General features: G+C 35.4%; 1 long non-coding RNA gene across 2 annotated transcripts; it reads right to left on the bottom strand.

Moving 5' to 3' along the window:
* Positions 1-5067: 5067 nt before the first annotated feature.
* On the bottom strand, positions 5068-26794 carry LOC132072788 (uncharacterized). Of its 2 annotated transcripts, XR_009418393.1 has the most exons (6): positions 26667-26794; positions 24673-24774; positions 17756-17920; positions 8556-8578; positions 6073-6175; positions 5068-5464 (listed from the first exon to the last, which is right to left on the bottom strand). It is a non-coding gene; the product is annotated as an uncharacterized LOC132072788 (long non-coding RNA). The 2 variants fall into 2 exon arrangements; XR_009418392.1 differs by lacking the exon at positions 17756-17920.
* Positions 26795-26827: the final 33 nt, after the last annotated feature.

The raw sequence follows: 26827 nt of genomic DNA, 5'->3' as shown, positions 1-26827 counted from the left end.
CCACTACTGTACAACTGTATTTTGTGTATCTTGAAATACAATTGTCTCCAAAGCCCCACTGATGTATTTGCCAGCCAGCTCTTGTCTGCTGAACTATAAAGGGTCACTAAATCACAAAATTAAAGAGGAGAAGTCAAAAGAAGAGTCAGTAGACAAAGCCACTGCCTCTGGGCCTCCTTCTGACCACGCATCACCTCCAGCACTCCTGCTGACTTTTTGCCAGCTTCTCAATAGGTCTACCTGTCAAAAAAATGCCTCCTGGAAAAAATGGGGTGCCAGGCAGTAATTTTTCTTTACAGTTATTACTGCTGAATACATTAGTTCTGATACATAAAAAGCTGTGAGCAGTAATGTTTCTACAACTTGAGAACATACTATCCTGAGCAAATGCAGGGTTTTTTTAAGGAAGCCAAAACTTCTGAATACAAAGGCTGTTGTAATACCCCTTCAATCTCTAAATGGTACACTGCCTCATCTGACTCCTCTGCAAGTAAATGCAGTTCTACTTCTGCTTACATCTTCCACAATGACTATATTTACTTCCTTCACCCACCACATCAGCACACAACAGCAAGACTTTTAGAGAGAATACTTTAAAAACAATAGCAATAAACCTCAAAGAAGAAATAAGGAGTCCCAAAATATCAGTCTAATGGAATTTAGGGAAAGTATCATCACTAATTTATTGTCTGACAATATTTTTATGCCAACTGAAAAATACATTTTTTTTCATTACAGAGATGGAATGACATTAAGCAATCTTGCCAAAGCAAAAAAGATAATTCCACATCATAACATGTAATTAAAACCACATGGTTCCCACAGGAACAGATCAGGAAAACAAATAACTTGGTGATGGACACAGCAGAAGAGCACGAACAGAACCGGGTAACACAATGCTCAAGAAATGTTATTTTGGTAAGAGCAAGATTTCCAGAACTTCTAAATAATGTCAAGATATTCTAACAGCCTGACAGAAAAAAATAACCTATGAGGTTAATTTTTTTTTCTTTTAGAATTCCCTAACAAAATTCATTATATGTGTGATGCACAAATAAAAAAATTACAGATGCATGTGTTTTAACACACTTCCTGGAGAATTCACTTCACATGTGTGCTTTTTTGGGGGTTTTCCCCACATAGATTCTTCTTCTTTCAGGCTGCTATGCCCATTCATTCAGGAAGATCGAGTCACACAGTAGAGCTCTGTATAGGATCTATTCTTCTATACAGAAGGTGTCTGTCCAGCATGTGTCTGATCAGCTGGGCACCCACTCTCATGGGCACAAAATACAGCACTTTCAGATATTTAGATAACTTCTGAGAGCATCATAATATCCAGTATAGATTCATCATAAATAAGTATAGTTGATATTTGTAGAGTGTCACAACTTGCTGAAATCCCAAGGAAATATTCCAAGTTCATTCTCTCTGAAAATTATTTGGAGGAGGATAAGGATTGAGACCACTGAATTGAGAGGAGTGACAGGACAACTTGGCTGTTGTCTATAATTTATAATTGAATTTCATAATCAAGTCAGTCTCTCAACATTATGAATTTATTGTCTTTCAGATTCCTTTTTAGTTTCAACAAACTAAAATGTGCCAGAAAATTTAAAGAAAATGGGGGTATGTTTTGAATATTCTATTCATTACTTTATCAGTATATGTAAAATACCAGCAAAGGCTGAAAAATGCAAGTGAGTCTGCAGTTCATAAATTTTAGAGATTCTTTCCTGATGGCATACCCTGTCTGACAGAAGGGGAGCAGTATCTTTGTGAAATGAGTTATCCACCTACATAGCACTGCTAAGGCCAAACAGCACAGCAAGCCCTTCTCAGGAAACGTGAGCATTAGTATGCTTTTCAGACATTCAAGCCCTGCTGGATTTGTGAACTTACCCTTATTAGCTGGCTAGAAGTTTGTTCAGCTCATCATCTTCCTTCTGCCATGTTTTTCAGATCCCTTCTGCTGAGAGAATAGCAAAGGTTGCTTCTGACAACACCAACCACTCCAAGGCGAGCTGAGCTGAAGCTGCCAGCTGGAACCAGCACAGATAAGCAAGAGCAGGGTCTGAAACTGACAGTTTGATTTTAAAATGCTGCTATCTGCAGTACTTCTGAAAATCTGAGCAGAAAGACAGAAAGCAGAAATTAAAGCTCTCAGAATAAGCTGAGAAGAAAGATGGGATAGGGATAGAAGGTGTATTCCACACTAATTTTAATTCTTGTGGATCCAAGCTCTAAAATTAAGAAACTTAGCTATAAAACAAAGAGGAAGCACTCATGCACGCATACTACAACAACAACAATAAATAATCATCATCATCATCCTGCAATAAAATCCTGACAACTGCCAAGGCTGTGTTCAGTTGCTTCTTAGTCTGAAAGTGAGCCCAAGTTAATTCTCACCAACTTAGAATAAATTCACAAAACTGTGCTCTGAGTTTCAGACAGCCTCCAATTAGTTTCAAATAACTTTAAATATTGCTGTAAGGAATTATCTTTCTCAGAACAGGCATGAACCATCCAAGAGCCATAAATAGCATATGAGGCAGGAACGAAAATTACCCAAAAACTGGGCCTGGGGCACCTAAAACACATAGAAAACACAGAAGTAAATTGGTAGAACTAACTGCACAGCCAAATACCTTGGACTCCTGTTAGCAGAGAATTTCAACATCTGTTTTCATCAAGGGTATTAAATATGTCCCTAAATACTCCGAAAAACACTAGGCAAGACAACCAACACAGACTAAGGCAAACAGACTAATTCCACAAGGTTTCGCTCCTCCTGAGGAAGAGCTCCCCAAACAAACAATCAAAAAAAGGAAAGAAAAAAAAAAGGAAAAGGCTCGAATTATCACAATTTTCAGTCCTACTTATTCATATTTCAGGCCCAGTATTATTAGGGAAAAAATTATTTCAACCAGCTGGAACTACTTGTACCCCAGTAATTTTTAACAGAAGAACTAGGTTTAGAATTAAAGCAGAATCATCATTTACATCACTAAGATATGAATCAGTGTTGCTTTTAATTTTACCAATCTGTCACAGTGATGAAGGGTACTTACCTGAAATGAATTCTCTCCCTGCATGAATCATGTATTAGAAGCACAAAAAATACATGTATTAGAAGCACAAAAAAAGTTCTCAGTAACAGGTAAAACAATAAAAACCTTGGAGGCAATTGGACAAAATGTACAAAACCATACATCATTAATATGCAAATAAAACATCAATTGAAATAAAGATTTGAATATAAATAAGGAATTTGTCTTCAGTTTTGTTCAGAATTTTAATTCCAAATAAGGAATTTTGTGTTCAGTTTCTTCAAGTGTCCATGATCCCAGTCTAGACCCAAATGATAAAAATGTTGATTTTTTAGAACACTAAAATGTTTCACCATTCAAGAATTTTTTTTTCCATTTTTGTGCCAGTCAAAGCTAATTGAATCCAATTTTACCAATACTGTCAGAAATTAGAAGCTGCATTTTTGGGTGAGTAAGCATCTTAACAATAATGTGTTACCCAGCTCTGCATAGAATGCTTCAAAGTGTGAACTCCCTCACCAATGGGAGCTTTGTAGCCAGCCCTGCAGAGTCCTCCAGACCTGCTCCCAATTCAGGTTGCACAAGCTATCCCAGGCCTAATTTAATTTCTTCTCACTTCTGGTAAACTTCACACAAAATGACCTAAAAGCAGGTCACTTGTTACACCTGTTAAGAGGCTTGGCCCAATCTCTTTCATACACTCTGAAGAAAGAAGCTTAAGAAATGAATTATATAGTCAAAGTTTTAAGTGATCAGAATAAAGATATTCTCACTCAAAGAAATATAAATAGCCAGGAAGTGAACATCACTTTCACAAATCCAGCTGAGACAGACATTTATAGTATCAAACTGAGAGGTTAAAGATGACTAAATTAAGTATTTATGGATTTCTCTCCTTTTCCTTAAATTTGCCAGCAAGGCTTACGTTAGAATACTCATGTTTAACTAAACTTCACAATAAACTGACTTCATTCATCTATAAGATTTATGCATCTCTTCATGCTGAAATGACCTCATGTCACTATTGTGTATTTAGTGATAAGAAGGTCTCATTCCAGCAATAAAGCCATGTGGAACACATTACTCCAAGGCCTATTAAGTACAAAACATGCAGCATTTATTTACCACATTGAGGGAACAGAGTCCTTAAAAGGTTATTTAGACTACAGCATGGAGACTAAAATATTCCCAGCGTCCTATTGATTTGACAGCCTGCCATAACTGCCTCATATAGTCTTAATTGGAACACAATACACACACACACATACTGTCTTCTGGGAAAACATTCCCAATTACAAAGAGTCACGAGGAGAACAGCACTGCTTTGACAGCTGGAATGCACACCTTGTCAGAATCCTACTGTAAGTGAAAGGCATGCATCTTCCTGAGCCTACAAAAGGTGGTGTCAGGTTGAATAAAAGTCAGAGTTGCAGGCCCATCCGCCTGCGTGACACTCTGATGACTCCAGCTCTCGCTGAGGGGGACGAAAATCGCTCGCTGTTTTTCTTTACCGATTTAAGTCATACATCTCTTCATATCAGAAACGGCATTTGGGGGAAGAAAGTGCTCTTCAAGTCTTGATTTCCATTGCAAATATAACAGCTCCACCTTGAGGCAGAACCCAGCGAATGTCAGTAGAAGGTGCAGTCAAGCTGAAGATGCCTATCAGCATACAGACAGCCACAACTACCCAAAACATGGATTGACATCTCCCAGTGTCCCTTCCTGCTCATGCTCTTAGCATACAAGCAGGCATGTGTGCACATGATGCATGTGTTTGGACAAATTTACTGGAGAGAAATTAAATATATAACAAATAAACATCAATTTGACAGAGCAGTTCCCAAGGATGGTACAAGTCAAGCATAACAAGGCCTGACAGAAATAGTCCTTCAGGAGAAGGAATTATCCAAGCTTCTCTCTAAGTAGTGCACAAAATTTTAGACCATTAATTTTTTCATTATTGTATTCTTCCTAAATGAGGAGTAAAAAGATTAATACATTTCAACGTTTCGTTTAAATCACTATTCAAATATTCTGAGATAACAACTTTAATACACTGCTAAGCATTGTAAGTAAGTAATCTGCTCTTCAAGTATTAATGACATTTTTATAGTTAAATGGGTTATTTTAAAAATTTAAGTGCTAAATATCAACTTGCATGTTCTTCAGACTACTTCAGGAGTTTTATTTTTAATTGACAGAGTAACAGTATTTAGAACTTTTCTAATAAATCAAAATTATGTCTGTTAGACTGGCAAGTCCAGACAGACGTAAAACCTGTGATGCATTTAAAGGGATGTTGATTAGGGTACTGAGATAGATTGATTATGGCAAGTATTCCATATTTGCTTGAAGATGATCAGTAAGTAGAAACCGGATTTGCAGCAGGAAATCAGAGTAGGCTATACCTGTAGAACAAAATGATAATAGAATAATGGAAAAAAATCATCATAAATTGAGTTCACCACTCTAAAGGGGGCACACAAGTAGTCAACTTGAGAAAGGCTGGAATTATCCATTTGTGCTGGTTTTAGCTGGGATAGAGTGAATTTTCTTCACAGTAGCTAGTATGGGGCTGTGCTTTGGATATGTACTGAAAACACTATGGCAATACAGGGGTGCTCCAGTTTTTGCTGAGCAGGGCTTACACCCAGCCAAAGCCTTTTCTACTGCTCACACCTCTCCACCAGCAAGCAGACGGGGTGCACAAGAGGCTGGGAGGTGACACATTTGAGACAGCTGACCTAAACTGACCAAAGGAATATTTCATATCATCTGTCATCATGGTCAGCCTACGAAGCTGAGGAAAGAAGGAGCAGGAGGACATTTGAAATGATGGCACCTGTTTTCCCACGTAATCAGCACACACACTGGAGCCACACTTTTTTGGAGATGGCTGAACACCTGCCTGCTCATGGGAAGTAGGAAACAAATTCCTTGTGCTCTGTGTGTGCACAGCTTTTGCTTTCCCTATTAAGCTGTCTTTATCTCAACCCAAGAGTCTTCTTACTTTTACCTTTCTAATTCTCTTCCCCTCATGGCAGTGGTGGGGAGAGGGGAAAAGTGGAAGTGGCTGTGTGGTCCTTAGTTGTTGGCCAGGGTTAAACCACAGGATCATTCTGGAAAATAAAAAACAGAAAGAAAAACTACTGGGGATTGACAGAAGCACAACTTTGAAAACATGTTAAGAAAGTTATTTTGCAGGTAAGAAATATAAGAGATGAAAAGAGAAATTTTGCCCTATTTAGGTGATTGGGAATTCTGCCATTAAGGCTTAAGAAAACAATTCCATCCTTGGCATATAGGTATGACTCATTCTCCTTTTTCTCTCAAGTGTATACAAACTCATTGTGACCTTACCAGCATTGACAAGAGCTCTCTAAGACTGTAAATATTACAAAACAATTAACCTAATTTATAAACTAATTAAATCAATTAACCATTGAAGACAATGAGGAGCTTCATTAAAAAAGCCTTTTTTGCTAGTTCCAAGATGACAGGAATGTTAAAGAGACTTTGCGCTTGGATAAAGAGGAGATAATGTCTTATGGTTTTTTCTTAAGTGAAGAGTATTATACAAATATATTTCAAATTTATTAATAATTTCTAGCCCAAAGTATGACTCTTCACAAAAAATACAGGGCAAGCCTGTTACTTTCTTTGCCAAATGCTTTATTTCTAACTGTATTAAGGGAAACACAATGTTATCTTGATATGAAAATGCAGCTCAAAAATAAGCATTAGTTTGATTTTAAAATTCAGTCGGCATCTATAATTTGCAATGCAATTTCTTTTATGGCTTATTAAAATAAGTGTTATTGAAACATAATTTTAATTCTATACAGCTGAACAGACTCATATATATTTATGACTGCAACAGATGTTTCTGTGGGCTCATTTAGAGCACTTCTCCTTGCATTCCCCTCAGCTGATGAGGTGCCCTTCTATGTTACAAGGAATTCCTTTTACATCACAGTGGTACAGCTGGTTAAAAACACCATCTGCACTCATAAATGCCTGGATTGTATTTAGCCACAAAACACAGAACTTGAGAATGCCTACTGAAAGCTGGAGATGAAGTTTTACATTATACTGGATGGCATTTGCACACATTCAATTTTTAAGTCCCTAAATACTGTTGATGTTGTCAAAATAACTTAAAGTAGAATTATACCAGCATTTGTTCTGTGGTGGCCATTTAGACTGACACAAGATTAAACTGTGATTTAACCTTTGTTTTTCCTAATCAGTGTTTTTTTAAAGTGTACATCATAAGCAATAGGAAAAACTTTACTCATTTCAAACCCATTCTTTAAATCATTATTTTCAAAAACAGTTACATTGATAAATTCCATTTATAAGATTCAGTAATTCACACACAGTCCATAACATTATTTACTGTCACAGTGCAGTGAAGCCCAAACACACACACTTGGGCTCCCACTGCCTGGTAAACAGCAGACACAGCTTATTTCTAGAAATAGGTTTTAGGAGCTCTGATCTTCACAGGGCTCGCTTCAATCTGCTGTAAAACATGCAACCACCTTAGTGTAGCCACTTTTTCAAAACAAACTAAAATCTACTTTAACCTGCCTCTTCATCCACAGGACTCACTTCTGTTAACTACTTTAGTCCCTGTAACTAAATCAAAGCAAATAATACATTTCTGCTCCTTGACTGCATGAGTCCTAGCATTTGTTTTCTCACAGCTCCTTCCCCCAACTCAAACCAACTTACCTTGGAAGAATTATAGCCAGCAAAATTACTTCTGTATCATTTCAATAAGGAAAAAACAGTGTTTATATAAGTAGTTGTACTGAAGCCCTATAGGAAATCTAAAAGACATTCAGACATACTTTTAATTGATCAGATATTGATTTGCTATTGACAGAAGTTCAATCCATAGCCTGAAAACTTTTTCACTCATATTATAAGGAAGAACTAACTCACCTAAGAAAGCTTTACATATATAATTTTGCTCTCTGCAAAGGGGTTAAGTTGCTCTCTAGTGACTTCCACCCTATCCTTTCAGACATCAAAAATCAGTCACAAGAGGAGTAGATAAAGTGAGATGATGAGAAGATTGCTGCAGATCACATGGTTGTCTAACAATTTGTAAAGATTGCTCATGTGACAAGATGAGTGTTTTCAAACATTGCTATGTTGCTAATCTTTTTGTAAATATTACATCTGTTTTGTGTATGCAGCTTCTGCATACACACAAAAAATGCTCAACCTTTAGCATAATATTAAAAAAAAATAAATTCACTGTTTCTTCTATTCAAATGTAAAACTGAATCCTTTCAAAGCTATTTTCTGGACTCCTATGTCTGTATTTCAGAGATTTGATTCACCAGAGTTGTTAAAATTCTCAGTGAGTGCCAACCCTTACTTCTACAAACTAAAAAGAATTTTGAAAACACAACACATGGATGATTTGATGATTCATCACCTCTGCAACAATAGTCACTTTGAAGAAAACACATGCCTGGTACTTACAGCTTCTAGAAGCTCTTTTACACCTGTGGGAGAAAACAATATAATTACCACAGAGAAATGCAACTGTAGAAGGATCTAAGTACTCTCACTCTCAGTTTTGTTGGTTGCTTTATGTGTGGTTGGGTTAATTTTGTTTCTAGCATTTGACTGTACTGAAGCTGCAAACTTCAAGGGCATCGTTGAAGAAAGGTCAGTTTTGCCCTACTGAAATAATCAGGAGTACTAGTTTGACAGCTTAAAAGGACAGTATTTTCCAACCTATTCCACTATTGAGATACTTTATAAATCAAAAATATGTAGAATCAGAGTGAATAAACATGTATCAATAAGGCATTTTCTTTCTATTGTTCAGAAATGATTAGCAGCTCTACTAACATTCTTTTGGTTCACCTTGACTTATTAGCAGACTTGAATTTGGAAATCTTTATAGGAAGAGAGAGAAACTTATTTTATTAATTAAACATTAAAAATAATTTCAGTGAAAGCTTCTCCAGAAGCCTTGAGGAGGTTTATTTGTTACAAACTGCTGCACTCCAGGTAACTTACAAGTCAATTCAGAATCTTAGAGCTGTGCTTTGGTCACTGCTGTCATTCACTTTAGCTACAGGATTTAGTGTCAAGTCATAAAAGGAGAAGAAAACAACTATCACATCTGTCTGAAGTTACACACCCCAGTAAAAATGTGTCCTCAGACTGGGAATTGCAGTAATTTTGTTAATTCTAAGAGTCTGATCTACTTAAATAAGTACATTTGGTGAATAAGTGTCTGATGAGGCTATCAAAACAAATCAGAGATGGCATTAACATTTACAGGGTGTCAAGATGTTGAGTCTACCTGTCAGGTGGTAGTCTTGGCTAAGATGAATGCCTAAAACACATCTACTTGTTCTCCAATCCCTTTTTAGGGAGGCAAAACAACTTGCTTCTGAGCCAAGAACTGTCTATCCCACACAATGACACACCTCCCATTTTATTTCAGTAACTGAAAGAAAGCAGACTAAACTTGTTATAAAGCAGTTTCACTGTCAGCTTTAAAAGACTCATCTCCAGCACTAATTGTGCTTTTCAGAAAGCAAGTGCTCTAAGAGAAAACCTATAGAAATTAAATAAGTACAAGACTTCCATCAAATCTCTTAGAATGTCATGATTGCTATTACACAGAAGAGTTCCACTGAGAATATGTATTTAATTGTTAAAGGTGGAACAGCTTTGACCCTGTCTTGCCCTTCTCTTCATAAATATGGCTGCTGGCTTTATTTAGCTGATTACTTATGTTCTGCCAGCTTGGTTGCAATGCTAGCATTTGGGGACTTGGGTATTATTCATAATAACAACTGAATTATTAAGAGAGATTTGTTTTTCTTTAATCAATGCTACTTCACATGAAGTGCTAAATTTAGAGATTATGTGAGGAGATTTCACAGTTCTAAGGTATTTAACAGCAGGAACTCAGACCACACATAGATGACATGTTCAGGGACTCGGATGGCCAAATTTATGCACAAGTGAAATCTCTAAAATATATTTTGTTTGTCCCAAACTTAAGATTTTATTTCCATTCTGATTATATAAATGTAATGAGATAATAAACTGAGTTATAAACAATGCAACAGATTCTTTCTAGACCTGCCAGCAGACTGAATAAAACAGTCTTAAAGAGTAAACCTAAAACTTAATTATGACACACTGAAGACTTATGTTCTAGTCACTGAAAGTAATTATGTCACATTTCATGAGAACTTTCCCATCTATTCTCAAAGCCCATAAAATCTGAACACCTCTTTGCTGGGTGTATTTGCTTTTAAATTCAGGAGAATGCTGCAACAGAATTAGAATGAGACTAGTCTTATTTCCAAACATTTTACTGGTTTCACTAAAGGAAAGTGCAATAAGAACAAACCAGAAATTGCACTTTAAAATTTGTCTCATTAGCTCCAGACTTAAATATGGTGTTAATTAGTTAAATTTCTGAAGTGTTTTGAAATAGCAAACCAAGATTTAAAAAAAAAAATCATAAAATAAGTTCTTCTGAAAAGAACTATCATAATTTTTAAAGATTTTGGTCTAATATTCTGCATTTAAAACAGTATTAAAATATTAATAATAAAAACACAGCACTAAAGGAAGAATAATTATTTAATAATATTGAATAATATTTTAATACTTATCATGTACCTTGGGGTTTTAGTCAAAGCTTCTGTGAGAGAAAAACAAGCCTGGAAAAGAATGTGTACATCCTTCATGAATTACTAGAGCCCCAGCAAATTACTGTGGATATCCAGGCAACCATTCACCTGCTGCTATTAAATGGGAAAAAACAGTTACCTTGGCAACTGCTGTATCTCATATTACACTCTGTAACTTCCCAGACAAAAACATGGTCTTAGGAGAGAGTTGTGGAGACCTTGTGGGTTTTACATTATCACTGAAAATGTCCTCAGGGACACCAAAAGACTTATAAAGACATCCCAATTCTCAATTAGAGAGAAAAGAAATGCATTTTCATTATATGAAATGAAATGACAACTAGGTATGGTCTACATCTTAGTTCATATATGGACCATAAAAGTTGTAGGGAGGATTTTATTTTGCTTCCATTTAATTTACAAAGGAAGAAACTATTCATCAGACTCTTCAAGAGATTCATGTGATACACACGTGTTTTATAGAAAAGAATATATGCATGTAGTATGTATTTTACAGTTCCCTTAGAATTGTACAGATTCCTGTGAAATGCACTGTAGGACATGAGCTGTGGCATCTCCTAGTGACTGCAGTGCCCATGCACATCAGATATGAGCCAGAACTGCTGAGATTTTAAAGAGCATAACAAAGCATATTTGGTTTATTACTAAATTATGCATGACTTCCTCCAAAGCAGAACAACAGAGTTTACATATAATCTGACATAAAATTAAGAAACCAAGAAGCTAATTTTAAAATGGTTTTAAAGGTCACAGTTATTATGGAAAAAAAAAAAACAAACAATTTAACATTTTTGGTACAAGAAGCCTCTGTGCTTCTGTGTATACTATACCTTACATTATAAGACTGGCATCCAGAACCTAATTAAGATTTCCATTGAAGACATGGGCAGAATTTTTAAAAAGTAATTTAAATAACAGTTCCTAAACATTATGTAGAAGTGCATCTGCTTCTATTTCCCCACAAATAAATATACATCAACCTTTTTTCAAAATAAAAAGGGGAAAATGAATTTTTTAAGGTAAGTACTGGGTATTTTAAGCAAAGCTGCTAAGGCAATGAAGATGTGATATATCAAGAATTGTACTACAGGGTACTAAATCATCTAGATAAACTCTTGAACACTGAATCAACTATTTGCCATGCATTGATGACAATGAATATAGCTTTTTACCTGGACCCTGTCAATATTTTCAACAAAGTCATTACCAGATGGACTTGATTTCAAACACTCTATTTAAAATTTGAGGGCACACTTTGCACGTGAAAGCCTTTCTGTAGTAAGGCTGCAGATTTATCCATTTGACAGGTTACACAGGTGCTATTCAAGTTCTTTCATTCTAATGTTTTTCTAGTTAATGAGAACCTCTGCTTGAAACTATATAAATTCAGCCTAAGGAAAAAAACAAAGCAAGACCCCTCAACTCCCACAACCCTTTAATCAGGTGAATGTAGCAAAATATATAGCCAGATTCAGTCAGTGGCTGAATCAGAATTATTTTGTTTCATTTTTGATGTTTTCTTGAATGAATAAATGTTTTAGTTCTGGAGACCTTAATAACTGTTTTCCTTTCACACAGTACAGCATAATCCTCTAAGCCCCTCCAAAATCACTGTACTCTGGCTTCTTTTACCTTCCTAACTGACCACTGCACACCCGTTTGATCTGATAACCACACAGGACCTTAAAAAAAAGTCATAGGCAAACTTTTCTAAGAAACTGTTACAAGCCAGCGCATCATCATCTTTTAGGATCTTGCCTAAATGTCAGAAATTCTGGGGTTTTTTATTCCTACAGATTCAAAATAGGAATGTACTTCTCACGCATCCCAGATTACACATCTACTTTTTGGATATTTCTAAGTAAACATTTCTTCCTTCCATATTCTACTTTATATAAATAGCATAGTTCAAAAAACTCTCTTTTCATGCAGAAAAAAAAAAACCAAAAAACTTATTTTTTATCTTTGCTATGGTTTATTGGAGTTTCTTTTCCAGTGTCCTTTCAATCTATGGATAAGGTACCAAAGAAATTTTTGTTTCACACAATTCACAGAATAAGGAGGTACTTTTCAGTGTTATTACATACTGCTTTAGTTCTTACTGCTACACTGACTTTATTCTTCTGTTCACACCAGACAAGCCCCTGCAGACAGCAGCCACTCTGTTTCACTGTGCTGCCACCCAGTAATGTGGCTGGAGACAAGGGAACATCCCCTGCCCAAGCTGGTGAGACATGAAACAGAACCCAAGAATCCATAACGTGTGAACAGAAATTCCTTTGTTTCCCTTTACAGTGGTACTTGCTGTCCTACAGTCTTGTGTTTTACTGTGGTTAGAGAGTTTAGCTCTCTTTTACTGTCTGTCAATCCCTGCTGCAGCCTTTGCATGTTGGAAGGTACTGCAGGAGGCCACACCAACACCAAGTAAGGTCCAAAGCAACTTTTTGACCAGTAATTTTTCAGATGACAAACTAGGAGGATCAAGGAGGATCTTAGCAGTGCTTGCAACAGAAGAACTATACTTGATTATTAACAAGAAATTAATTTCATACTACTATTACTACTTATGAGTAGCATATTAAAGTTTGTTTTAATGCTTTTACTCAAAACTGGATATTATCAGTATATCATTAATTTCTAGTTGTCCAATCCTCCTAATTCCATAAGTGCACTTCTGGTGTGCAGACAGAAATTCAGATAAAGGGAATCACCTTCACAGAGGATTACAAATTAGAAGTGTGAGTTAACATCTGTATATTTTGTCTTGCTATACTTTTAGATCAAAGAGAACTGTTTATTTCCACATCACTTTAAAGTTACTGATCTGTTTCATACGGCTTTTAAAGTATACCACTTTTCCTTTATACTACATATATATATACATGTGCATCTTTGAAAGAACAGAGCTACTTCTTCCTTTTGAAAGGAAGACAAGACAAAAAAAAAAAAAAAAAACAAAAAAAAAAAAAAAAAAAAAAAAACAAAAAAAAAAAACACCAAAAACCCACAAAAACCCAAACAAACAAAAAAATCTCAATAGTTAAGTTAAAAATTTAGGTTATTCAAAAAATTGCAGTTGTCCAGCTTTGTCACTAGGCCAAAAGTAAAGAGAACCTGCATATCCTATATTTCAGTCTGATACTTTACTAATCCAGACTTGATCTGATTGTAGTATTTATCTGATGCTTCGTTTCACACAATCAATGATGTCAGAGGATTCAAAATCAAATCTAAAGTCATTAAATACGAGTTATACCAAAAAACTCAATTTTGACCCGATGAGAGTAAGAAAATAGTTGACAACAGGAGCCACCCAGTCTGATGTGTCTCAGTATCAGAAAATTCATGAAATAATCAGAAATCCACCCTTAAGTCTGCTGCTACATTCAGTTAATCAATGCAGGATACAGATATCTACGGTACTGTCATGACATAAGAACACTGAAATCCAAGACTGCAGAATTAAAAAGCAAATAATAATTCAGGAAATTAACTAATGAAAACAAATGTGTTAAATGCTGAAACAACATGGCTAAGAGCACAAAGAATGATAAGCAGCACTTAAAAAGAAAAGTTAAAGCTTTTGTTACCACAGCATAAAAGAAGGGCAGCACAATATTACTTGCACAATTATATGCTCCCAAATATTTTCAATAAATTTTAAAATAATTTTAGCAAACAAAGAAATATATAGTACCTATATATTGTAAGTTGTGATCAACTGGCAAATTATAAGATATTATTTTTAATAGTTTGGTTTTGTTTCAAAGAAAAATCTAGTAACCACTAATTTTGGAAATATTACTTGATTAATTGAAAGTCATTCAACTTTCTCTTACTTATTTCATGCTGCATGTTTTTCACTCATCCTTCTCTAGTATTGTTATTAATCTAATATCAAACTGGTTATTCTAACAACTTGTGTATTTTATAATACTGATAAATCCCATTTCAGAGCTTGCATAACCAAAAGCTTAGGAATCATTTCTGCTGTGGAGTACATTATTATTTCCATATCCTTTAGCTCTGACTCTCTGAAAGTCACATGAAAATATCTTAAGTTAAAGGCTTCAGAATATGACTTTTACAATTACAAATAACACCACTTATTACACACAAAGTGCTTATTAAGTGCAAAGTGTTACCAGATTCAGATGTTCCAATTTTTCTTTCCATGCCCAACCTCCTAAAATAATCACATTCCTTACAAGCTCCACATAAACTATATTTGTTATTGGTCACCTCCAGTAAAGAGTCAACTGTATGCCCTTTCTTTGTGTATTTCCTTTGATAGCTTTTTGTGTGATCTTTAAATAGCACTGACCTATCAAGAAAGTGTCTCAGTCTCAGTGGCAGCAGTGCTTCTAATTTGATAACATTAAAAAAAACAGCTCTTTGTCCTTATAAAACAAAGTATTTCTTTCTGGAAAAACCTATTCATTAGAACAGTTTTGAACTTCAATCAGTTTTACAGCTTTCTCCAGTTTCATTGTGTCTTACTCAGATAACTGCGGGGCCACTCTCTGACACACACTTCAATTAAAAATATACTTCTTAGCTGAAGAAAGTACACTTTTAAACATAAAGCTAAGTTAGAAATATTTTTATTTGATTACACCAAGTTCATTATTTTCAAGATATTTGGAGCTTTACAAAAATACAATTTTTCAGATTCCATACTTATGTAATTTATGTCCTGAAGAGATAAGGTAATTGAGGTGCTATTCTTTCAGTATTGTTGCACTCCTTGTCAGTAAAGCTATATTCCTGTTTTCCTCATCAAAAAGAGTGGAATAGATTTGCTTCAAAAATTTTCAGTGGTATCACTTGGTTTTGCAAAAAAAAAAAAAAATAATGAGAACATCATGAAGTAGATACTGTGTAAGTTATGTGGAGTCAATCAAAAGCAAACCTTTCAAAGAGACTGATGCAGCTTAAGATCTGAATTTGGAAAGTACTTGAAAGTATCTGCCTCCCATAGCTTTACACAGCCAGAGAGCTATCTTCTCTATGGTAATACTTTTAATACTTGATAAAGGAGATATACAAACACTTTCCATTCACCTCTCCCACAGGCTCTTCCAAATGCCTGTACTTCTACACCATATATTCTGCATAACATTACATGACAAACTTCACGGGTATCTCTCAGCAAGGGAAAAGTTCTTACTCAGTTTTCAAAAACCTGGAGAAAATTACTTTAGGAAGAAATCAAGACAGTTATATGTCTCTTTCTGAGATCACTCCAATATTTCACACAGGTGTTAATGGGCTTCTTCTCTGACTCAATACTTAAAGTCACAATTCTTTTTGGTACCCTGTAATCCCTTCTACAATAACCAGTTACAACATCACAAAGGTGTAACTATTTAGTGAACAATACAGGACTCTATTTGGGCTCCTGTAGTTCTGTGCTCACGTTAGTATTTCTAGTAATTAAAAAGAGAAATAGTCAGAAAGCCAGTTCCTATGTCACAAGGCAGCTCCACCCACGATCTTTGACTTTGGGCTTCCAGTTGCGGGGCGAGAGCAGAAGTGAACAGTGGCATGGTTTTGGCAAGACTAATAAACTGGAGAACACCATTCCCAAAGCACAACTAGTTCATATTTTACTTATTAAGCAAGAAAAAGTAAAACATAGAATATGGCAAATACCATGCAAAATTAAAAGCTGACATGCCATGGAAAAAAAAAACCAAAACATTCAGCCAATTAAGGGTCTTTCCCCTCAACACCCATCTTGTCCAGCACCAGGGTCATCTGATTAACATAGGAAACATGAAGTTTTGCTTGGTTTCCACTACAGCTTTTGTTTATTGATACAGGATATTTATCAGACAGAACATGATTCTTTCAGGTGCATATTTACTTGGGATTTTATCAAAATCTAAGCAGATTTCATCCTAAATTGTGCTGGAATAATCACCCTGTGTTCCAAACAAAACCAGCAGCATTGCAATTACCTTGTAGTAATTATTTTTCCCAACACTAAACCTAAAAGTAAGCTGTTCATATCAAATCCATTCATTATGCCCTGGAAAATATGCTTGAGTTGTTACACAGGGTTCTGTGTAATATAAGGTCATTATCACAGCTCTGCATCTCAGATACACCAACCAGAAGATGAAAAAATGATGGTGAGCAGTATTAAAATCTGCCATTTAGAGAATAACATTGAAAAATAAATTGCAGGGCTTGGATTATGCCTGATAGTTCTAGCAGCTTTCAGAAACTGATTTATAGCACCACCACCATTTTCACTGCACAGGAACTGAAAATGAACAGTTTGTCCTGTTCTCCATTTTGGCTCATGGAGGAATTTTTGCTGATGAGAATGTTGAACCCAAACCATTGTTTTGATTGATATAATGCTAGACAGAGGAGCATCCCTACTAAATTATTCCTGCTTGCCCCATAACTTTCAGCTGTGCACTGGAATCCCAACCTGTTCCCTCATAACGTAATTTGGCTGAAGAAAATTATAACGTTAGTTATTTTCTGCATATTTTTCACAACACATAGGTTTGCAGAGCATAGCTGAATCAAGAGGGTTGCAAAAGCACCAAATATACTGCTTTTACTCCACTTACTGACTCCTTAAACATTTTTACATTGTCTTAAATTAGGGTCTGATGTAGAAAAAACAGCAAGATGTTGACAACACCTGGACAGAGCACATCATTGCATGCCTAGGCAGCTCTTAGTATATTCTATGAGGTATATTGAATACAGAGAATTCAGAATCACATATCCCAAAAAAATCCATGTACGAATAACCACACTGCTTCTGAGTTTTTTTTTTTTTCTGAAGACTTCCACTGTATGTTTTTCACTGTTCATATTCTTATGTTAAAGCTTTAAACATATACTATTCTTAAGCCTTAGATCTGTTACAGTAAGCTGTATACCACACATCCACATTAGTCACTCAGCAACACAAAGAGAAGGAGAGTACAAACATTCTGAAAAGAAACTGGTGTTGTGACAACTTACTGGAAGACTTTGAGGCCCAGTAGGTAAACTATTAAAGCCAGCTTTGTATCATATTGCATGCTGTACAATCCAAAACCATTCAAATTCTTCATATAAACCTGCCAGTCAAGCATTCCTCACAGTTGTCACCACAGCTCACAGCTTTTATGGGATATTCTTCTGCCCCTTTAAGAAAAAGCACACAGTAACCTTGGGCTAAGTTTAAACCACTTTGTCTATCAACCTCCCTTTCCAGCGACTACTTTTACCCTAAATCCTTTTTTCATATTACCAGATTAACAGAAGTGAAGACTGTACAAAGCATGCAATTGTCATCTCTCCAAAGAAAAGCCAGAGGTGTATCCATGATGTGCAAAGTTGAAGAGCTCAGCCCACATCCATGGATGCTGCACTGGGTGCCAAGGTTTCCATGCACCAAAAAAGTTAAACTCTTTCAAAATGGAAATAGTACTGTTTTCTCAATTTATGTGAAGTTCAATTTGAAATTTAGTGAAACTTAAGAACTAAGAATATCAGCAGTACACAAAAAACCAAAAAACCAAACCAGCAACTAAACAAATTCATGTGCATTTAACTTCAAAGCAGAAAAATTTTCACAAAAATACACAACTTAGAGAAGCACCTTACTTTAGAACTCTGCAAGTCCATTTTTTGTTACTATTGATTCTTCTTGGACAGAACTTACAGGGCTGAAAGGCATATTTGCAACCTTTTCTATAATACAGCTCTATTTGCTTAAGTGCCATAATCCATCTGCAGTCCTAGTATTTAACTGTAAGTGGATGGTATTTATTCAGCTAGTACATTTTTTCTGACATTTATATTACCTCAAAGGACAACACTGCCTTTAGAAATTCTATTTCAGATTGAGCTAATTGAAGTTTTGAAGGCATGGTAATCATGTCATGAATCAGCAGCATGGGTTATGACTTTGAAGAGGTGACGTATCATAGAAATTGATTTTTTTTCAGCCCTAGTGAAAAGGACTCAAGTTACATAAGAAAATAAATTAACTTTAAGTGAACCAGACTGCTAGAGATATAATCTCTAAATGCCCCACTCCCACAATGTATGTACAGACAGACCTTGCAGATGGCTTGTCTTTATGAAAAGAACTAAAGGTATTCTAAATATAGGCTTAATGCTTTTATTGAGTATCTCAGGCTAAAAATCTGAGTGTCTGAAGAACTAAATATATTACAATGTATGCATTACACACTCACACTAAATAATTTACTCCAAAGTAATCATTAGCCCTAAACCTCCTCTGCTGAAAAAAAACCCTGTGGAATTTAAACCAAATTACTCGTAATTGATGAAGATTCTTATTTAAAGATCATTAACCTAAATCCAGATCATTAGAAGCAGTGAACATAAACTAAATTCAGTTTTCTATCCAAAGGGAATTGGTATTCTCAGAAAGGAACCATGAAGATGCAATAATTCTGCTTCTTCTACAGGTAATGCTATATCTGTTCTATAGATAATACAAGGTATGTCCCAACTATCTCTAAAAAAATCCACATTACATAAAGACAGGCAAGTTCTTATGCTGGATAGCACTATTAATGTGAATTTTCTAAAGAGGTTCAAAAAGTTGAACATAACTGATCTAGAGTAACAACTGTCTACTGGATTTTCATAGGAGATTTTGACAGGGAAGGATGACCTTTAGTAACTGCAGCAGCCCAAAATGTCTCAACCTTGTGGAGAGGGAATGTGGGCAGGAGAAGAGAAACTGAAAGGACACCTGTTCTGAAGATTGGATTTGTGCTTTCACTAAAATATCTGTCTATTCTAAATTGACTTTGTCTGGAAGTATGAGTTGAAGAGCAGACCTCTTCAGAATTTCCAAATCCCTTCAGACAGTTTTGCTTGCTTTTTTTCTGCTCCAACAATAATTTGGTTGTTCACGACATAACGGAACAATTTCAATAAAAGAATGGCAAGTGCCTCCAAACAAATTAGCAAAAGCCTCCAGCTCTAACATCCATCTGTATGGAAAAAGTAGGCAAAATTCCTCACACGCTAAAAGACAGCAGGTCTCAGACTACCATACCTTTGCAAAAGGAAGTTACAATGTTGAGCTAAAGGAATTCAAGCACATGCTTGTGGTGTATCAAAGAAGAGGCTGATTGAATGTAGTCTCTCTCAGTAAACTCTTGAAGGACCTTTTTGTGAGGATCTGGAGCAGCCTTGAGCGGAAAATATATACCAGGTCATCAAACCGTGATATAATGGAGGCAAACTCCCTGTAGGTGCCTAGATGCCCAGAAAACTTTAACTGAAGGCAAGTTAGGCAGCACCATGTCAGAAAGTAATTCCATTTGGGCACTCCATTCCACAGCTGAGACCCAAGGGCTTTTGAGGCTCTGGATCTAAGAAAACATGCTATTTCACTGTACACTAACAAATATTAAACTTTCCATGGCATGCTGCAATAATACATTAAATCATGAGCTCTAACTCTACTACAAGAAAAGATTGCTTTGAAACTATTTGAGATCAAATACACAAATGTCTGCTGGGACTAAGTCCTGGTTCCTAACATTCTAGGGAGAACTTGCCAAAGCAAAAATAATTATAAATTAAAATTCTAATTTTATGGCTCAGCCATAAATGAATCCATCATTTACATTTTCTAGAAATCATTATTAGAAGTAAATGATGTGTTTTCATCAAAGATGAACATTCTGTGTAAAACGAATCTGAAATTTATATCATCAAGAACAACCTATAGGAAAATAAACAGAAAATCTGAAATCAATTATTACATAAACAATGAAAAGAAACTTTAAAATGTTCCACAGTTTGAGAAGGCAAATTTACATTATATCCTGTTTACCAGTACATAAACCAATGCTTAATTATTTCTAGCAATTCACAATCATATAAAAAGTATGACCTTTTCTAAAACAAAGTGTTCATTTAAGATGGCTAAAATATGAAAAATGAATATGCTTTCACCACAAAGAGTCATCACTCAGAAATTAACAGGTTTCTGGGAAGATATACTTGCAAGTCTAAATACAGGCTATTTCCTAGAATTCCATTGAAGCATAAGATAAGAAAATACTATCAAAGGGCAGGAAAAAAACCACATATAATTAAACAGGTAAATCTACTTCTATATTAAATAAATAAAGAACATAATTTGTACTTAAATATTTTCCTTGGTTTATCTTGAATGCCAAAAGTCTATTTAAATAATATTGCAGGAAATTTACTTTAATATCATATATAAATGTCCATTCATTTACCGGAAGCATTAGTGAGATTAAAAAACAAACAAAACTATTCTCTATCATTTTATCACTCAGAGCGAACATGACTGGCTTCCACAACAGAAACATAACAGTAAACATTACAGTGAGAAACAGACACGAAAAATTCAGACTAGGAGTGAACTTCCATAACCAGAAGGTTATTAAGAAGAATTTTTTTTTTTAAAGGGTATTAAAAAAGGAGTTGATAAACCCAAATATTTTCAAACCTTGAAGTAAAACTCCTCCCAAGAATGTGCAACACTTTACCTGGTCTCTTAAAAGTCAGTACCCTGAAATTAGAATGAATATCAAAGAAAAAAAGAAATTAGGAAAATAAAAAATGGGGAACGGGGGGCAAGCAGAGGTCATGTTTGTGACTGAAGAAATCTTATCTTTAAAATCTTCAAATTTCTTAAGCCTTTCTTGAAGGCAGAAATAAAATTCTGTGTTCTTGCAAAGAATACTTTCTCTCTAATATTTTTGGTTACTCTAGCTTTTATATTTTAATGGAACTTTAAAAAGATAATTAGAGTCTACTGCCTTCTCTGCATAGGCACTATGAATATATTTGAGTCAAAAATTATTTTCGCCTAGCCAAAATCCAAAAAAGTGATTGGATACAAAAGGACAGACAAGCTCCTTATTGGTTCTGCTGTAAATACTATCTCAATTTTTGCTGCTGATCTCAGGATGGACTGCACCACTCTGGGGGAAATGTTTACTTTGGGAAAAGAAAAATGAAATAAAATCCTCTCTAAGCCCCTAGTGCTAGTAGAATAAGTATTGTTTTCTATTAAATCAAACTTTTGGAAAGTTCTCTTCACAAAAAGAGAAATGAGATCATCTTGTCAACAGCAGAGCCTTTAGCAGAACAAGTTTTGAGAGAAAACTAATAAAAGTGAAAAACCACAGTGCTATCATTTAAATCAGGATGCTGTATGTATTGATTCTAATATTTTCTTTACAAAAAAATCTACAAACAATACTTTTCTATTTTAAGTGGACATAGAAAAACATGCATGCTAGTTTTGCACAATATAATCCTCTCGACCAGATCACATATAATGTCCTGCATTGGATGAAGGTGGAAAAGAGCTATTTAATAAGATCACAGTATGGAAGAAAAGGCAATGGATCCTTGGTTTCCTTCTTCCTAATGGTAGAGGAGGCTTTGTCAGTTTTCTGCTGAGCAGTTCAATCCCCTTCTAGGTAGAAAAACCACCATTCCTTTTCTCTTTAATGTTCTAACTAGCCTCTATCATGAACCCTTGCAAACTGCATGGAGAGAGTTTACCCAAACAATTTCTCAGAAATTTTCTGTTTAGAGCTAATTGTTTGAGTCTAGAACATACATATTTCCTTATCTTTAAAAATCTGACCTGTTTTACTGAAAAATAAAAAAGAATTTCCAATAGACTTTAGATGTTCACACTCCTCCAGGAGAACTCTAACTGGCTGCCTCGTATTTAGATGTCTCTTCTAAAACAAACCATCATGAAGAGACTCAGACTCTAAGAGACCCAAGTAAGACCCTGGTAAACAAAGACAAGATTATCTGACCGCTGGTATTGGCGTGTAAGAACAGGAGATGAAACACTTATGTTGATTTTCCAATATTTACTGAGGAAAAGGGTCATAAATGGAAGATTTCATTTTAATAGGCTAAAAAAATAAATTTAAAATCTTATTAGATTCTTCATATTATTAAAATACTCATCTTTATTGTGATGAAATTTTTGATAGATGTTACCAGAAAAGGTGTTGCTTTAATCAAGAAAAAAAACAAACAAACCAGAACATAAGTGAAACTGATTGACATTTAAGAATGTAAAAGATTCTATTGTGACATCTTATGTTCCATGCAGAGTTTGTCTCAAACTCTGCCACTCCATAACTTCCTGGAGTGAGAAATTTCAAAATTTCTACATTCTGCATGAAAACATACTTATTTCCCACTGATTTCGTAGTGGTTTCAGGGACTGCCCTTAACTCCAGAACCATGGACTTTTGTGATTTACATTTTTGCTTGTCATCACTTTCCTCCTAAGCTATTACTTTTCAGACCTTGATCATATATATTTCTAAGCCTTTTCCTACCAAAATGGAGTCACCCTCACATGGGTTAGTATTCTCCTCTCCTGGATATTTCAAGATGAAGTAGCTTTACTTACTTACATACTTACTTTTTTTATCCCCAGCACTTGAAAACATGAATTTCTGAAACATCATCAGGTTATGTTTTAGGCAATAAAACTGGGGGATTGTTAAACTCTTGCCGCTTTAATTATGTTTTGAGCTTTATCACTCCAGCCATGTTACAAAATCTGCCAGTAAAACAGATGAAATTACATTCTGCATGTGCCTAATGAGCAAAGGTGATTCTTTTCCCCCTACACAGAGAAGAAAATTTATTTTTTTCTGACAAGTGGTCTAGTGAAATCATACATTATTAAATTTCAAGTTTAAAATGTAGTTGGACTTGCTGTTAAAATAAGTGTGACAGTGATATTCACTCAAATCACCAGAGACCACTTCCTCCTTGAAGTAAAATATAGAAGTGCTTATATCCTTGTTATGCACTCTGGTTCTGTATGAATCATGAATGCATCCACAAAATTAGGTATTTCAATTACTTTAGGGGAGTGAAAGAACATAGCAGTCAGATGATGGAAGACAATCTTCTTTACACAGCCTTTAAACAGACTTTTAGATATCACACATGTTCATCTGAGGGAGCTTAGACTTTAGTTCCCATTTATTCCATACCATAAACATAACTATCTCCCCTCAGAATGAATTTTAGTACAAACTAATTATGTAAGTATTTGAGAAGAGTAGCACTAACAGCCTGCCTATTCAGCATGCAGCATGTGAATTTACAGCACATTCAGCACAACAATGAAAGACTGATACATTTCCCTAAAAGAGTAAAAGAAGTTGCCAAACACACTCTCATAAACTGTAGTTAAGACCTGTCATTTTTTTTTATATTTTGTAAAGAAAGAAAGCCTAAAGCTGCCAGGTAAGTGTGAAAAGGGGCTGCCAAAGCAAGAGGGGGGCTGCAGAAAATTATTTTTATAGTTCTTGGGTTAGGGCTCAGATGAAGACATAGAATTAAGGTTGAGAAAACAACGCGCGCTAGAGTTGCAGTATGAGTAGGGCTAAAAGGCCTGCCAAAGAAGAAGGCTGATAAAAGAAATTTCCCCTGAAACCTTTCTCTGTGACTCATGGCTGTTGGTCCACAGTAAAGCCTCATCTGACCATCTAGTTAGGAAGAGATTGCCAAAGAGAACCCAGATGCACAGGGCGAGAAAAAGTCTGACAAAGGGAATTGCCAAAGGAAACTTCCCCTGACAGCTCCTTCCTCTGGGAAATGCCTGCTGGGCCCAGGTTAAGGTTCCACAAACAGTACTTATGCCACTACTTCTGTCCAAAATTCTGCTGCTCATTTTCCAATAAGTCATACGGGCATAGATGCTTCTGAAGGAGAATGGTCTTATCGTCATAAAGTGGTTCTGTAACCTATGGCACTAATCTCAGTTCTGGCAGAATTCACAGGATTTTTCTGTTTCTTTGAGTCTGCAGTGCTATCTCAGTTTTGATAAAAGACCCTTCCATATGAAAATACAAAGTCCATTCACAGTTACATACCTGAGGGACGTATAACCTTGGAACCACTGTCCCCTTTGTAGCCTCATTGTTCTCAGTCCTGCAGATTTTTTTTATTCCTAGAGATTCGTATTTGGCCACATCCTAAGTGCAGAAAGAAAAAGAGCCCTCCAATGAATCTGAATCAGCTGCCAATTATATAGATATGTATAAATATCCAAAAGACCCTGATTCTTTCAAAAGAGGATTACAGTTCTATTTTTCTTTCCCTTACATATCTGTAGACCAGGAATAATTCCCAGAGAATGTGGAACCCAAATCAGGCTGAAAATAAAACAAGCTACTATTATATTCACATCAAGGCTAAAAGCACAGAGGATAAATGAGATGAGGAAAGCAGTGCCCTGCCAGCTGGAATTTTACCCAACATGTACAGAGGGTAGTAACTTCCTACGTGCTCATTCTTGTACCTTTTACAAGCAATTAGATTTCAAAAAAGGAATTGTAATTAGACTCATAATCAACATAAATTTCCTCTACAGAGATTTTGATGGATCAGAGCAGACCAATGAAGGCAGTAAGATCTCTCCTATTTCCTGTATCATCTGGGCTGTCAATACACGAAAAAGCCTAGGTAGTTCACATTTCTCATTTTCTCACAGATCTTCTGTTAATTATAAAAATATTTCTGACATTTTAAAATGCTTAAGGAAATGCTTCTTCTTGTGGACCAGAATATTTACAGTACATCTGCACAGATAGGCCTAGATTCTGGACTTAGAAGGTAAATTTCTTAAAATATATGGCTATCTGACAAGACCAATAGTCCTCCTACACCTGCCTACCTGAGCAGACTTTTGTTTTAGATATTCATGTAGAATTCTGCAAGGCCCAATTTAGAATCCGTAGAAAAAACAGATGAGAAATGTTTTGTCCATCCACCCACTCTCCATAAATTACAGTAAAATAACAACTATACATATCATTCATGCTTACTCTGTCTTAGTTTGAGACTTTATCAGCCCTTAAACATTTTTTTATGAACAGAAATTTCTAGTTTCTCCCGTCAGAAGGCTTTATTTTCATTAAAAGTCCTTCCAGCAATTCAGAAAGCATAAAATAACTCTATACTCAGGGTTAATGGCAAGCATAAAGGTTCTTTACTAGCGTGCTACTGAAAAATTACAGCAAATAATCTTCACAAAAATAACCTTGCTCATGTTGTGATCTATTACAAACTGTCCTTTCTTCCATGATAAAAATCATACCAAAAGATTAAACTGAATCGTGACCCAGAATAAGGTCACATTCTCCCAGTAAATAACATGGAAAGGGAGAGTTGCAGGGAAACAACAAAATTCTCATTAAAAGAACAGCACTCACTGGCTGTTGGAGAAAGTACAGAAAGGTATTTTTAAAAAAAAAATTAACAGGTTCAAGTTAAAATAGTTTTAATTCCTCAGCAAAACCAAGCAAACAAGTAAACAATCTGTATTCATGATCTGAGTTTTCTTACTAATAAAAAAAATCATTACAATCATGCCTGCTTACCTTACTGTAATTTTTCTAACCTCTTACTCGAAGGAGTTTAATTTTGGTATTTAGTAAAGAAGGGTCTGATTTTGCATAAAGGGCTTGGATTTGGGTCATTTAAACCACAGCTGGATTAAATTTCTTCATTATAAGATAAATAAGCAGGCAGCATGTTTCATGTGTTTCAAAGTCGTCTGTCTTTAAGTTGACCAGTTTCTCCATTCCTTCCTTTTTACACCGATCCCTATTCCCATGACTTCCTCTGCTCAACTTTGCCAGTTTTTCTGCCTTTGAAAAAAAAAACAAAAGCTTTGCTATGGGCTCTGTGCATATATATATATATATATATATATATATATACATACATATATATATATAGGAAGAGAAGGTTTTTCTCACAGAAGTAGTGATCCTGCTGACCTGGCCACTGCACTAAAAGTCTAGACCAATGGAACAGCCACTGAGCTCTTCATTTATCAATTAAAGAACTTGAATACACTTACTTTATGGTTGGCAAGGTAACAGGTGCCAGGTGCTCTGGGTCCATCTCTACAAATCTTCAAGAGCAGTGGCAAAACCAATTCAGAGACTAGCCTTGCTATTTTTTCAATTCCTTTCTCCCTGTTTCCCTGGAAAAAGATTCACAATACCAAAAAAACACAGT

Source organism: Ammospiza nelsoni, chromosome 4 (assembly GCF_027579445.1).
Source record: "Ammospiza nelsoni isolate bAmmNel1 chromosome 4, bAmmNel1.pri, whole genome shotgun sequence".
Lineage (NCBI taxonomy): Eukaryota > Metazoa > Chordata > Aves > Passeriformes > Passerellidae > Ammospiza > Ammospiza nelsoni.
This window is presented reverse-complemented; position numbering and strand designations above follow the sequence as displayed.